Below are 15,041 nucleotides of genomic sequence, written 5' to 3'. Positions count from 1 at the left end.
GTCAAAACAATGTAAGCCATTTGTTGGCATCTTTTGGTAGAACTACGGGTCGTACCATGGTGTGGCTCGGATCTGGACCTGATGAGGTCGTCAAACTATGTAATTCTGCTAGTAGCTCGGCTACGTGAGTAATACAAGTAATTTCCCGCAAAAAAGGGGGTACAACAAACATTGCTATTCTACGTATGTTGCCTATTGACTTGCGGCTTGAAGGCCCGGTCGCATGTTCGATCCTCGTCCTTTATTTTTTAATTTGAATATGGGTCCAAATTTGTTTCATGACATGTGGGCCCCTCGGTGTGTAGTTTGTAGCACTTTAATTTGTGGGTCGAAATTTGTTCCATTCCAAGTGGACTATCAATGTGTAGTTTTGTAGCTTATTTATAATAATTAAAGAGAACAACGTAGTTTTTTCAATAATACCATGGTGCGACGTTGAAGGCGAGAAAGGACGTACGAGAGAGCGATGACCGAGCGAGAGGGATATCAACTAGGGGAGTTACGTGGGTTGCAACGGTGTTTGGAGTAGTTGTAGGCTGAATGCTACGAAAATATAATCTAAACCGACCAGAATAAATGCCTACACAAATTAATCCAAGGTTGGAGTGCCCCTCGCAATGTAAATAGCTCCGGCTTTGCGAGGGATGGAGAGGTAGTAGCTTCAACGCATGGAAGATACGGTGTGAGAAAGCGAGGTCAATCGAGAGACATATAGATAGAGAGACAAAGTGAGTGTGGTTCGACATTCATGAACAAATATATATGCTTTGGATAGATATTGTCCGATTGAGCTTTTTGGCAAGGGTGAGGGCTGTAAGATAGAGCTTGAGAGATGATCCAGTCACAGACGTGTAGATATATTTTGTGCGTGGGAGGAAGCAAGGTCAACCGATCACATAGGGTCGCCGTGTGATCGAAAGAGTGAGACGGGTTGGAGAAAGTGACCTAGATAGACGATGTGCGTGAGAGAGTATACAATGTGAATAGGTCGAATTGGGCTCAAACATGGTGATATATCGTTTTTGTCCGAGAAAGAGCAAGGTCAATCGAGACATATGGAGAGAGAGAGAGAGATTGAGTGAGTGTGGCCCACCATGAGGTCGAAAGAGTGGCGGGGGCTTGGATGGACTGACCTAGATAGACAATCTGCGTGAGAGAGAATAGAGTGTGTCGATCGAGGCCGAACAAGGAGATATATCATTTGTGTGTGAAAGAAAACGAGGTTAACCGAGACTCAGATAAAGAGAGCGAGATTGAGCGACTGTGGCCCACCGTGCGGAATAAAGAGTGAGACAGTCTCGAGGAAGTGACCTAGATATACAACGTGTGTGCGTGCGCACGAGAGGTTGGGGGGGCTAGATAGGCAATGCATGTATTTAGCGCGAGAGGGTGAGAGGGAGAGAGGAGGGAGAGAGAGAGCTCGGCATGGGGTGCAATGGCGGGTGTGTGAGGTAAATACATTTGGTAACAGAGTGGAAAAAGGGGTTGTGTAGTTGAGAGACTTAGAGATCGAAACATAGAGAGAAAGAATGAACGTGTGTTGGAAACTGATAGCTTCCTAGGGTGGTTGGGAGAGGAAGATTGACCGATACAGGAACTATGTAGCGTTTGTGCCGGGGGGGGCTGAAAACAACATTTGAATGTACATAGTATGAGACTTAATATCGATGTTTCAATTCGGTGTACATTGTAAGATTTGAATCGAGGACCAGGCATATGGGTAATTATTTCGAATTCGTGCCATACTAAGTTTCGAAAAGTTGACATTGACTTAGTTTGTTGTGCTATTTTGTATGTCATATGTTTGAATCCATCCAAAAGTTTTCTCACTACCATGGTGTTCATCATATACATATGAATTTTTATTAAAAAGTAGCGTGGATACAGTGAAATGAGAAATCCACGTTAGAATTGGAGATCGCTACGTGACACACACTCTAATTTAAATAACTAATTATGTGACACACACTCTAATCCACGTTAGCGTGGGTACCGTTTCGATTTTTTTCAAATAACTCCTCATTAATTAATTTATAGTACTCCCTCTGTTCACTTTTATAAGACCTTGAAGACATTTCAGACAATGTGCAAAACAGTTCATTTTAAGTTGTCTGAAACGACTTACAAAAGTGAACGGATGGAGTATCTCGTTTCGAATGACTAATTATTGCAAGGAAAACACGGGCATGGTAATACATATAGATTCATTTGAAAATGAAAGAAGATTCGTTTGCATTCTCAAATGTAGGCGCACCAGGCAGACCAGGGTCGTGTCGGGGTGGACACTGCTTCGGTGCCTTAAGTCGGGGTGGACACTGCTTGGCAGGTGCCTTAAGGCACCGAAGCATAGTCCTGTCGGGGTGGTCGCGTGTGTTGGACGGATGCGTAGCACCCAGCCACCCACCCCCTCCCCCCCCAAAAAAAGGACGACGACAATATAAGTTCGCGCTTCCACGTTTCGGATTGAAATATCTGGCGACCCCAATTCCAGCCCTGCAAAATCTCTCTTCTCTACCATCCCCTTCCGCGCCCAGATTGCTCAAATCCCTAATTCGCCGCCAACCCTCGGATCGCCCCTCGTCTCGTCTCTTTCCCCACTGTTCCCCACCTCTGTGCCGGACGATGACGATGAAGACGACGGTCGCGCTTCACCACCGCACCGGAGCTACCTCATCTATGCCCTCATCCACCGCACCGGGTGGTCCACCGACAACGTCGTCCGCCGCAACCGACGTGCCTCACAGACACCGAGTTCCATCGCATCAGGTGCGCTTCACCGACGACATCTCCCAGCTCACCGGGGCTACTTCACCGAGCCCATCGTCGCACCTCCGCCCCCCGAGGCCGTTGGGGCTTCACCAATGGTCTCGTTCACCGCATCATAGCGCTCCGCTGCCACTCAAGATCTGCATCTGTGCGCGGCCAGCCAACGCCAGCGCATCACCCTCAAGGGCTCTGAAGTGACCCACACTCTAGCTAGGCGAGCATGCCCAAATGCCGGCCCGAACTAGGTATCCACACATCACTCCCTTGTGCACTGTTCCGACGATGTTTGGATATCCTTTCACTGCTCTCTTAGCTTACACGCCTATGCAACTCTGACTTTAACTTTTATTTCTTCTGGAGATATCATCTGAAACAAGCGAATCCGTTGTTTAGCGAAGCATGACGGTGCTACGGGATCTGGTACACATCCTGCACACCCGTATAACCTTGTAAGTATCTGTCCTCCTGTACAACATCAAGGTCGATTCCTCTTATTTGATCAACCATTCGCCGTGTCAAAAATGCAGAGGGGGATGCAAGGAGCACAAGGCCTGCACATCCAAGAAAGTGGTAACATGGACTTGTACATGGAACATCCCAAGTGCAAGCAGAGCTGCAATGAGCCTATACAACGAGCTAGCGTAAGTCCCTGCATTTCATTTAATTCGTACTAGCATTCGTGTATGATTTGTGGGCAGTGGCTGATCCACGAATTCAAGTTACCAGGGGTGAACATTTAACTTAAAAAATACGAAGGCACTTGCACTCCGGAAATCAACATAACTTGAGAAATGTGAAGCTACATGCACTTTGAAAACCAGCAAATGATCCAAAGTAGTTCAGATTATAAACACTAAATGATGCAAGCACCAAAAAACACAAAATGCAACATGGTGTACAAGGACTACAAACATGTCTGTACCTGCTTGAATTATTCGTTCTCTGGCTGAAAATATCGAAATGTAATTGCACGTATAACCAGTGCGCAAACTGCATATCAATATATCTATCCTGCACAAGTATGCCAATAGTTTCAAACAACAGATTAGAAAAGTATTTATGCTATGTTGTCATGATACGGGGACTTTCTGGTAGATGGCCTCGACGTTTCCTCAAGCGATGAAAATGCACTATAATTTGCTTGTCATCAATGTCTGCAAATCTCTGTCTCTCTCAACATAGTAGATCATCATTAGACACTAAATCCTTCAATGAGCTTGCAAAATGCTTGCATTAGATCCCTCATTAGACACTATATGTTCATCACCAGGAGCATGTAAAATGTTTGCATCAAATCCTTCATTAGCAGTCTGTTCATTAGACACTTCAGGCTCAAGAACAACATGAGCTTGTATGTTTGCACCGGAAACTTGATTACATACATCAGATTCAGTCAGTTCAGTATTGATTGGGGGGAGTTATAAAATAAGTAGAAATTGGTTCCATTTTCTCATAGATTCCCTACATACAAGCAGTTTTACAACACCGTCAGGTTTAACTATTGGCCAGAAATTGAAGAGTTGAATTAGATATAATCAGGGATGTGATGTACCTGCTCATTGCGCATGCTACTCTTGCAAGTTGTGACTGTCCGTTTGCGCAAGCACGATGCCATGCCCGTGCTGCCGTCGTTACCTCCCACGCACGCTACACCCAAGGTTGGATCTTCATCTTCTTGTCCTTCCGTTCGCTTGAAGCCCGGCGACCTCCCTCCAATGAGGGCGCGAGGAAGTGCTATGTCGGTCTGTCCAGCGGCGGCTAGGTTAGGAGCGAACCAGACTGGAGGCTGGAGCGATTGAATTGGGATTTTTCCTGCTATCGATCGATATGGGAGGTGTTCGTTTGGGCCGCGAGCCTGCTATAGGGCCTTCCTTGCACTTATGTTATTGGCCCATCCAAATTGAAACATTTTTCTTCATTTTTTACATTGCCTGCTCGTGCGTTGGGATGAACAAAACTAGCATGGGCCAACCTGGATGACTCAAACTAGGTGCACACTTCCTAGCCACCTGAGGCGGCCGCCCATACCAGCCCCTATGGTGGCGTCGCGCCTTTTTGTGTGTATGATTGGATAGTGAAAAATATTCCAGTGGTTCTTTTGATTTACCCACAGAATGGTTGAAATGCTTGTTTCTATGAACTGAGTTCGCCAATAATGTGAAGGATGCCAGTCTTTTCATCCTATTGTAGATTGCTTAGATCTCGATATGCCAAAAGTAATCGCATGAAATATACAGTAAAAGCCAGTGTGATGTGTTTGGCTACAACTAGTCTGACTACACGTCCTCATATAACATATCAAGGACGCACCATCTTACCAGATTAACCATTTGACTTACCCATGCAGTGTGGGAAGAAAGAAGTATTGGGACTGCGTATCCAAGCAATTGATGCCATGGACTCCTTCGTACAACCTTGTAAGCGAAAAAGAAGTTGCAGTGTGCCTGTACAAAGAACTAGCGTAAGTTCAGTTACCTGCTTCTCGGAATTTTAGTTAGCCACTTATTGCAAAATTGTTCAATTATGTTGCTTGGCTTAATTTAGTTTGCTACTGATTACATAATGGCACAGCCTGTTAATAATATTGTAGACTGCGCTTATCTATGTGTTTGATACTTACCGTTAAGAATTATCTGTTTGCCTAAACTTAAATATCTACTTGTTTGTTTAACTGCTTTGCTGCTGCAACAGCGGGTTACAATGATGTTAATAACTACTTTTCAGCATCCAATTGAAACTCTTTAATTTTTGTTTGTTTAACTGGTTTGCTGTTATAACTCCCAGTTGAGATGTTTTGCTAACTTCAACTTTTCTGAATCCAATCGGAACTTTAATGGCAAAACAGGTTAGCCCAAGATCAAAGAGCGAGGTCCCCATGGACGTTGCATCATCCCACAACAGTGGCACCAGCCCAATCATGCATTATGAATTGCCAACTGCTGATGCTCTAGAGGCTAAACTAGTGGTAGAAAGAGATTCTGCTTCTGCACTTAGAGATGAAGTTGACATGTTGAGGAAGCAAACATCACAATCACAAGCAGTACTCAAGACAACCATTAAATATTTGGTGGATTTCAAAATGAAGCAAGCTGAGAGTAACTAGATTGTTAAGGTCCTGAAGGAAAAAAGGAAATTAAATTCCTACTTGGTAAATCATAGGTGAAATGTTCTTTCCATAGTTGAATAACCTTTGTGTTGTCTGTTCATGTAATCAATCAAACCATTTGTTTTAGAGATCATGTAATAATTGTTTTTTGTTTTTTGGTTTGTAATTTTATTTGAGCACAAGTCTGCATTAATTGATAAGACTCGGAGACATTTCATTTGGATTGTTGTGCCAGACCTACAAATATGTCAATCGGGCTGAATGTGCATTCAGCAATAGTAGTAGTATAGATGGACCATAAGTGACACGCATCGGAAAGGGCCAAGATGCTGGCTAAAAAAGGATGTTGTTGTAGCCAAAAAAAGTACAGCGGCCTGGCTTATATATGTTAGTTGATATTGTTGATCCATATACTCTATAAGTGTTTATATGTCTATTAGTTCTGTACATTCTTGGTTGATTGACTCGGTATTTGAATCTTGATACATCGCTTGTATACATATCTAAATGGGAGTACACATTAAGCTGCATTGACATTTGAGTTGGACATGAAGTGTTCCAAATATTCGAATTCACCTTAAACTGGATTCTAGTTTCTGAATTTGAGTATCGACATTTGTAAACCATATTCATATATGACAGTGGAATACATCTTTGTCGTCCTTTTGAAGATATATGAAAACACATAGAATGATTTATAAAGATTCATATAGGAATACAAAATGGATTCGAATTTAGTTGCCAAGGTAAACGTGGATGCTTATTGTCCCAAAATTCGAAAGAAGCAGCAAAATGTCCACTCCCACGTCGGCTGCCCGAAGCAAAGTGTTTGGGAGATGGAAATTACTGTCTACCCATTACACGGACAATCCATCGGCCCGATTTCCACTGCTCTAAATAGGGGTAGGTTAGTAACTTCAATTAGACGTGACACGACCGCCTCTGAGCCCATTCCAACTCGGTGGGCGTCAAACATGGGCGGCAAAACTCATTTGATTCAAGCTCGTCTGAAAGACCTCTATTTCTCCCTCCATTCCCCATTCATACATGGTGGGCGGCAAAACAAACTCGACTCGGCCGAAATCAATGTAGTCTAATATTTGAAATAGGGGCAGATGTGTAACTTCCATCAGACGTGACACAACCGCCCTACCTGTCTGCCCCGTTCATACACCGTGGGCGCCAACCGTGGGCGGAAAAACACCCTCTCCTCGCCCGAAATTGTTACCGGCAAATATTTGGTAGATGTGAGATTACCGTCCTATCCCCAACCGACGAGACGTCCAAATTTTAAATGGGGGCTAAGTTCGTAACTTTCCCATATTTCAGACAGGCGCGCCCCAAAAACATGGTTCCCCGTACCTCTCCCTCCATTTCCCATTCATACACCATCCGCGCTAGAACACGCCATCCCCACACCAGCCTCCGTCCGCCACCCCATCCATCACCGCCGTCCTCCACCACATCCATCGCCACCGTCCTCCACCATGCCGGAGCACCTACCAAGACCGCGTCATCCACTGCTAGAGATGGACATTTCTCATCCACGGCGACGGACCAATAGCCTTGCATCGCGTCCTCTCGCTTCATCGGCACCGTCGTCCTCTTTGCCGGGGCCGCTCACACGACCTTCTCTTCCACCGCAATGGGACTTATCCCCCGATGCACCCGTCTACCGTCGCAGATCTGCTTCAACGCCACCGACAGCCATCGCACCCCCGATGCCTACACGGCGCCGCAAGAGAGGTGGTACTTCATATCTCCTCAACTTTTTGATCTCAACCAGAAAATAGATCTTAACTTGGGTGTGTAATTGGTCAGCTAAATGTTCCTAAATTAGTTTCGAAAATGCATGTTCGCCGCTCGGGTGTGTATCTCTATAGGGTGCCCACGATGGGCCGGCCCACCCTGGGATTTTGGGTCATCCCAGGCCCCGATTCCCCTCTGTTCCGCTGTGCGCTTCCGATCTCTACTCGCCCCCAGCCGCCTGCCTCGCCGGCGACTTGCCGTCCCCGGACGGCATGACTCTAGGAGGAGACGCCGGACTAACAGGAGGCCAGGAGCCGCTCGCCCAACAGCGTCACCGCTGCCCGGCCGCGCCGCCGTGCCTACCTTCCCAGTACGTTCAGGGCTCAGGCGTGCAGCACCCACCAAGACAACCCGATTTATCCTGAGATACGTCCTCAACACTCAGCAGCCACTCCTCATCACCCATTTTCTAATTGATTCATTACTCATTAGGCAGGACTGTCATTAGGGTTTGTTGTGTGCTTAGTGCTACCTACACTTAATGGTTCAGATGTATTTCGGTAATCTTTAGTACCTCTAAAGTTCACAGGGTTTTCAAAATTCCGGCCCTCAGAACAGAAACTAGTCATTTTGGATTGTTGGTCATAGTGACATTGACCCAGATTACTACTGGAAGCCAGGTTTGTTGACAATTTTACTTGTCTTTCTTACTCATTCGATATAATATCCAATTATTCACGTCGATTAGTTGCAAACAATAAGTGCTAGACAAACTTCTTCATTCAGATTTTGGACAGTCTCTTACTACAGTTACAATTCTGCATACTTGTCCTAGTAAGCTCACAAGTAAATGATTGATTGACTACATCTATGCTTGCCTTGTCATATTTGTTGTCAATATTCTTTTAGGGTGGACCACCTTGTTTCTAAATACTGAAACCGTAGACATGAGTGAATAGTATTTCTCTATGTGATCTCATCCATCATGTGTGGGTAATGAACACTGCATTGTATAGAAAGAAAGTGTCATTTCCAGCTTTTACATAGGTTTCGATCTTTTACATGGAATACAATCTGCCTACTTGCTTCATGTTGCACTACCAATACTCCACCCTTGAAGCTAAACATTACGCCACTCATAATTGGTTAGTTTATTTGTTTAAATACGAATTTCATACGATTATAATGTTCCTACTTCAGTTTTGAAATGTGTGCCTCCCTGTTATAGAGACATAAGGGGTTTGTATTTTTGTGTTTGGTTTGGTCAGCACGGTTGGGGAGGTGAACTTTGCATATGCAGGGGTTTATAGGGAGACACTCTTCGAGTTGAATCCGCAATGCATTCCATAGATAATCTGACTACTTTTTATGTTTTCATGAATCTCAGATTCTGAACAGCATCATAATGATTATGAGCTTGTGCGCATGAAAAGAATAAAGCAGAACAATGCCATGGCTGTCAAACTTGGCATTAAGGGATTCAAATCAAGTCTGGATGCAATGCAATGCAAACGCTCTCCACCTATAGATTCATGCTCAGAATATGATTGTAACAGTGATTCTGAGCTAGAGGGAGACCTAAGTCAATGTAGCTCCCTAGTGGAGGATTCAGAGGAAGATGCCCTATCTTATTCACCCATCAAGGTACTTGCTCTAACTTTCCAAGGTTACATTGCTCGCACATATCTTGCAACTGATGCTTTCCATTGCTTCTACTTTGTTGAACTGCCATTAGCTTAATTTACACATTGTGTATGTGAATACGCCCTGCCTATCCATTTTCAGTACATATTCCATCTATCATCATACCATATTTATCCATTCAAATGATGTTCTTGTGTATCAGACGTTCAAAAGGAAGAGGGCGATTGCTGATCGTGGAGGAGCACAAGCAAAGTATTTGGAAAAGGTAGTGGCACCTGATAAATCAAATAGCCCATTAGGTGTAGTTGCAATATCACCTGACCCACAAAATACCCCAACTCTAGCAGACTCTAGCCCTACTACACTGGTCATTTCTAATGCCCCAACTCAGGAGACCCCAACTGCAACAAACAGTATGATTATGCCAGTTGACATAGCACTAGCTATACGACGCAAAGCCCCCAATCTAGCAAAGAGTACACCAAATGCAGTTGCCAAATCCCTTTTCAAACCAGAGAGGGCCCCAATTGCAGCAAATAGGACCCCTATTCCATTTCTTCCTAGTTTAGAAGACGAAGCTTATGTTATTGTCAGGAACTTTGTGCGCATCTTTCCTTCATGGAAAGATTATATCGCAGAGACAGAACAATTTCCAGTCTTCCTCCGCAACTTACGCGTAAGTAATGTACTAATGTTATTCATGGTCATTACTGCATATGTTTCTGCTTACAGAAGACACAAGATTTCATTCTTTTAAATAGGCGAGGAGCAAACTGGATTGTGATGACGAGCAAGGGTTGGCTACGCTTTTCAAGCACTCGTTGATGAAGTATCATTCCTACCTGAGGCAAGCGCACTTCGATTGCAAGCCTCTGAACGAAATTTCTGTAATGTCTCCGGTGCTACATTTATCCGACGGTGACTGGAATAATCTTGTTACACATTGGTCTCGGCTACAGCGTAAGGTACTCTCTATGATATCACATCACAATTTGAACTACATTTCTGCATTTGCCTTAATGTCTCACTTGTACGAAAACTGTTAGCAGAAGAACATTCGTTCTCAAGGGACCACAGAATCTCGCAACTATACTGCACACTGCATTGCTCTTGTGAGTACCTCTTGCCCTGTATGACCATACTTACTTTCATAGTTGTTTGATTATGTAGCATCACTTCACATGTTAGCCTCGTAATCGTCCATTTGGTGGACATTATAAGATCCGTATGGACTCTTACATAAATTTAGAATCAACCCAATGCTTTTGAAGAGGTTTAGCTCTGCAGTCCTCTTGTAAGGACTGAACGTGGCCTATCACTGTACTTACATTAATAGCTACTCCCTCCGTCCCATAATATAAGAACGTTTTGTACAGTACACCAGTGTTCAAAACACTCTTGTATTATGGGAAGAGGGATTGGTTCATTTTGTAGCATTCTGCATCTTATCTCCCTCGCCCACCATTTACTAAAAAAGATCAGATCTATATTTAATCTTACCAACAAGTAGAATACACAGACAATGCCAGTGCAGAAGTGTAGCCCATTGCTCTTGTCAGTACATTTTGTCCTGTAACGCTTGTACTTCCAGGGATTGGTAGTTGATTATGAGCATCAATCTGCATCTTATCTTCACTATCCTCTATCCCTTCCAGTATTATCATATCTATAATTACTCTCTACAAAATGTAGAGTACATGCAATGCTTATGAACAAGATTCTGTGCTAAAATTCTTGAGTTATCCTTCCCTTGACATGGAGAAGGGCATTATAAAGCTGGTGTTAACTGTTAATGTAAGTCAGTCCTTCTAAAGCCTTTATCCTCAACTGCTGTTTAATTTGTTCATACTCCCTATCATTTACTACTTTTTAGTTTGCTGTTTCTACCAAAATGCATGTTTGTAAGAACTGTAAGTTCTAAGTTTTACTTGTAAAACCAAATTCCTTATTCATACCATGCACATTACTTAATACTCCCTATATGTATGCTTTTTTTTGTGGATCTATAATCCAGTGTGTGGTGAAGCAGCCCATGTTTGCACCTTGTCATCTCTTGTTTTATCTTACTGATGTGGTTGATGATATGAACAACATGCCATGCACATTATCCAAAATAGATACAATGATGTTCTTTGCCCTTCATCTATGCTTGTTATGTTGACATGGTAACCCAGTAGTGTGGTGAAGCTCCCCGCATTATGAACAATGCCAAATTATGGTATTGATATTTTGAACATACTCTTTATTTTCTAATTTGAAATTGGATAGAATTGACAGAACAGTTATCATCTTTGTTTATACACATGCAAAACCTGTCATCTCTCTGCTTTGTTTCAGGGTGATATGCCTGATGGCATGCACAAGTCTGCTGAAGGCTGTGAGACAAACCCAACATATATTGCAGCAAAGAAGGCAAAACATCTTGAAGATAGTGAGACAACCCCAAAGTCTTGTCTTGATGCAGTGTTCAAGTTACTTGAGACTAATAGTCAGACAAGCTCACAGAATTCGTTGTCTGAATCAGTTCGACTTCTTCAGTCCCAAGTTCTAGCAAAAAGGCATTCTGCAACTCAACTTCGACTTGAAGTCCTATCTCTAAGAAAGATTCTGGAGAACACCAATGAGAACCTCATCGCTAAACAGCTACACCTGGAAGCTATGACCAACATGCTAGGCCGGTCTCACAGCCTTGCTCAGCAGCTCGCGCAGCAGTTCCCCTGCAAGGCTAACCTTTCTTGAACTGTCTTGGAAGTGGTCTCGGTTCAGTATTATTTTGTTACGCTGCAATGGTGCCCGGTTTTTGTAATCTGCTTCTTTGTTGCGCTTTATGATCACTGGTGGCCAACTTCGATGCCCAATGGATGTAATATACCTTAAATCCTTTATTGTATAGTGTAGGTTTATTCTTAGTTACTATGCCGTAATTTCTTTATTGTATAGAGTAGGTTTGTTCTTAATTCCTACTAGTTACGTAGCAGCCCGAAATGAACCCCGGCCCATGATTGTGCGAATCAAATCACGGGATTTTAACATGCCAAAATTGTCTCGGTCCTTGTTTGGCCCAATCAGATATCGGCTGCGAGCAGGCCGGATGAAAACCGGGCCGTAGTTAGGCCCAACTATATGATGGGATTTTAACAGGCCGAAATTAATATAGGGCCGAAATGTTAAACGGGCCCTAAACAGGCCAAACTAATATCAGGCCGAATTACTAAGTGGGCCTTTAGCAAGTGGGCCCAAAAGCATAGTGTCCAGTTGACGGGCCGAATCTGATATGGGCCATAATTGAGCCCAAAGCCTCTTAAAGGGCCGGACCTGATATGGGCCGTAATTTGGCCCAGAACGTGGTAGGCTTTTAACGGGCCGGATCTCATATGGGCCACTATTAGGCCCGGAGCGTGGTAGGGCATTAATGGACCGGATCAAATATGGGCCGGCATTTGGCCCAAAACATGGCAGCCAGTTAAAGGGCCGGCCTACTAGGGTCCTCAAAATCTTGTGGGCCTACAGCTGGGCTGGCCCATTAATGTCGGCGAAATCTCGTGGGCCTTTAGCTGGGCCGGCCCATTATGATCCGCAAGAATCTTGTGGGCCTTTACATGGGCCGGCCCATTATGGCACACAAAAATCTTGTGGGCCTTTACCTGGATCGGCCCATTATGGCCCGCAAAATCTTGTGGGCCTTTAGCTAGGCCAGCCCATTATGGTCCGCAAAATCTCGTGGGCCTTTAGCTGGGCCGGCCCATTATGGTCCGTAAAATCTTGTGGGCCTTCAGTTGGGCCGGCCCATTTAAACTTGATGGGCCGATCCACGTGTCAACATATCATAGGCGCGTCTCGCCCATTGGATGAGTGACACCTGTGCCAATGATGATTTTACACGTGGAAGATCCCCATTGGTCGGGGCTGTTAACGGGTTATCAGATCCAAAACCCGACCCGATAGCTTAACGGCGTTCTGTTACGGTGGATGCCACGTGTCGGTCACCCTTGACGAAAGCACTTCTGTGATGCGCGATTTATCGTCATGGAAGTGGACACTTCCGTGATGATAATTTTGGTAATGTCATGGAACACTTCTACGACAGCACAGGTATGACTATCTTGATTCTGTCATAAATTTGTCATGGATGTACATGCATGAAAAAAAACGCGACCTACTGTGACAAACACGTATCATCACGAAAGTGTATTTTTTTGTAGTGAGTGCTCCCACTCACTTTCTTGTAAATACAGACTTCTCCAAAAGTCTGTATAAAACCATATGCTTTGATCACACTATCAAAGCGTATATTCCAACTTCGAGAGGCTTGCACCAGTCCATAAATGGATTGCTGGAGTTTGCACACTTTGTTAGCACCTTTTGGATCTACAAAACCTTCTTGTTGTATCATATACAATTCTTCTTTAAGATATCCGTTAAGGAATGTAGTTTTGGCATCCATTTGCCATATTTCATAAAATGTGGCAATTGCTAACATGATTCAGACAGACTTAAGCATCCTATGAGTGAGAAAATCTTATCGTAGTCAACACCTTGAACTTGTCGAAAACCTTTTTCGACAATTCGAGCTTTGTAGATAGTAACGCTACTATCAGTGTCCGTCTTCCTCTTGAAGATCCATTTATTCTCAATGGCTTGCCGATCATCAGGCAAGTCAATCAAAGTCCATACTTTGTTCTCATACATGGATCCCATCTCAAATTTCATGGCCTTAAGCCATTTCGTGGAATCTGGGCTCATCATCGCTTCCTCATAGTTCGTAGGTTTGTCATGGTCAAGTAACATGGCCTCCAGAACAGGATTACCATACCACTCTGGTGCGGATCTTACTCTGGTTGACCTATGAGGTTTGGTAGTAACTTGATCTGAAGTTACATGATCATCATCATTCGATTCCTCACTAATTGGTGTAGGAGTCACAGGAACAGATTTCTGTGATGAACTACTTTCCAATAAGGGAAGAGGTATAGTTACCTCATCGAGTTCTACTTTCCTCCCACTCACTTCTTTCGAGAGAAACTCCTTCTCTAGAAAGGATCCATTCTTAGCAACGAATATCTTGACTTCGGATCTGTGATAGAAGGTGTACCCAACAATCTCCTTTGGGTATCCTATGAAGACATATTTCTCCAATTTGGGTTCGAGCTTATCAGATTGAAGCTTTTTCACATAAGCATCGCAACCCCAAACTTTAAGAAACGACAACTTTGGTTTCTTGCCAAACCACAGTTCATATGGTGTCATCTCAACGGATTTAGATGGTGCCCTATTTAACATGAATGCAGTTGTCTCTAATGCATAACCCCAAAACGATAGTGGTAAATCGGTAAGAGACATCATAGATCGCACCATATCTAATAAAGTATGGTTATGACGTTCGAGCACACCATTACACTGTGGTGTGCCAGGTGGCGTGAGTTGCGAAACTATTCCGCACTATTTCAAATGAAGATAAACTCGTAACCCAAATATTCGTCTCCGCGATCAGATTGTAGAAACTTTATTTTCTTGTTACGATGATTTTCCACTTCACTCTGAAATTCTTTGAACTTTTCAAATGTTTCAGACTTATATTCATCAAGTAGATATACCCATATCTACTCAAATCATCTATGAAGGTCAGAAAATAATGATACCCGCCGCGAGCCTCAACACTCATCGGACCGTATACATCAGTATGTATTATTTCCAGTAAGTTAGTTGCTTGCTCCATTGTTCTGGAGAATGGAGTCTTAGTCATCTTGCCCACGAGGCATGGTTCGCAAGCATCAAG

This window comes from Triticum urartu, chromosome 3, assembly GCF_003073215.2.
Source record: "Triticum urartu cultivar G1812 chromosome 3, Tu2.1, whole genome shotgun sequence".
In the NCBI taxonomy this organism is placed as follows: Eukaryota; Viridiplantae; Streptophyta; class Magnoliopsida; order Poales; family Poaceae; genus Triticum; species Triticum urartu.
Note: the sequence above shows the minus strand (reverse complement) of the source record.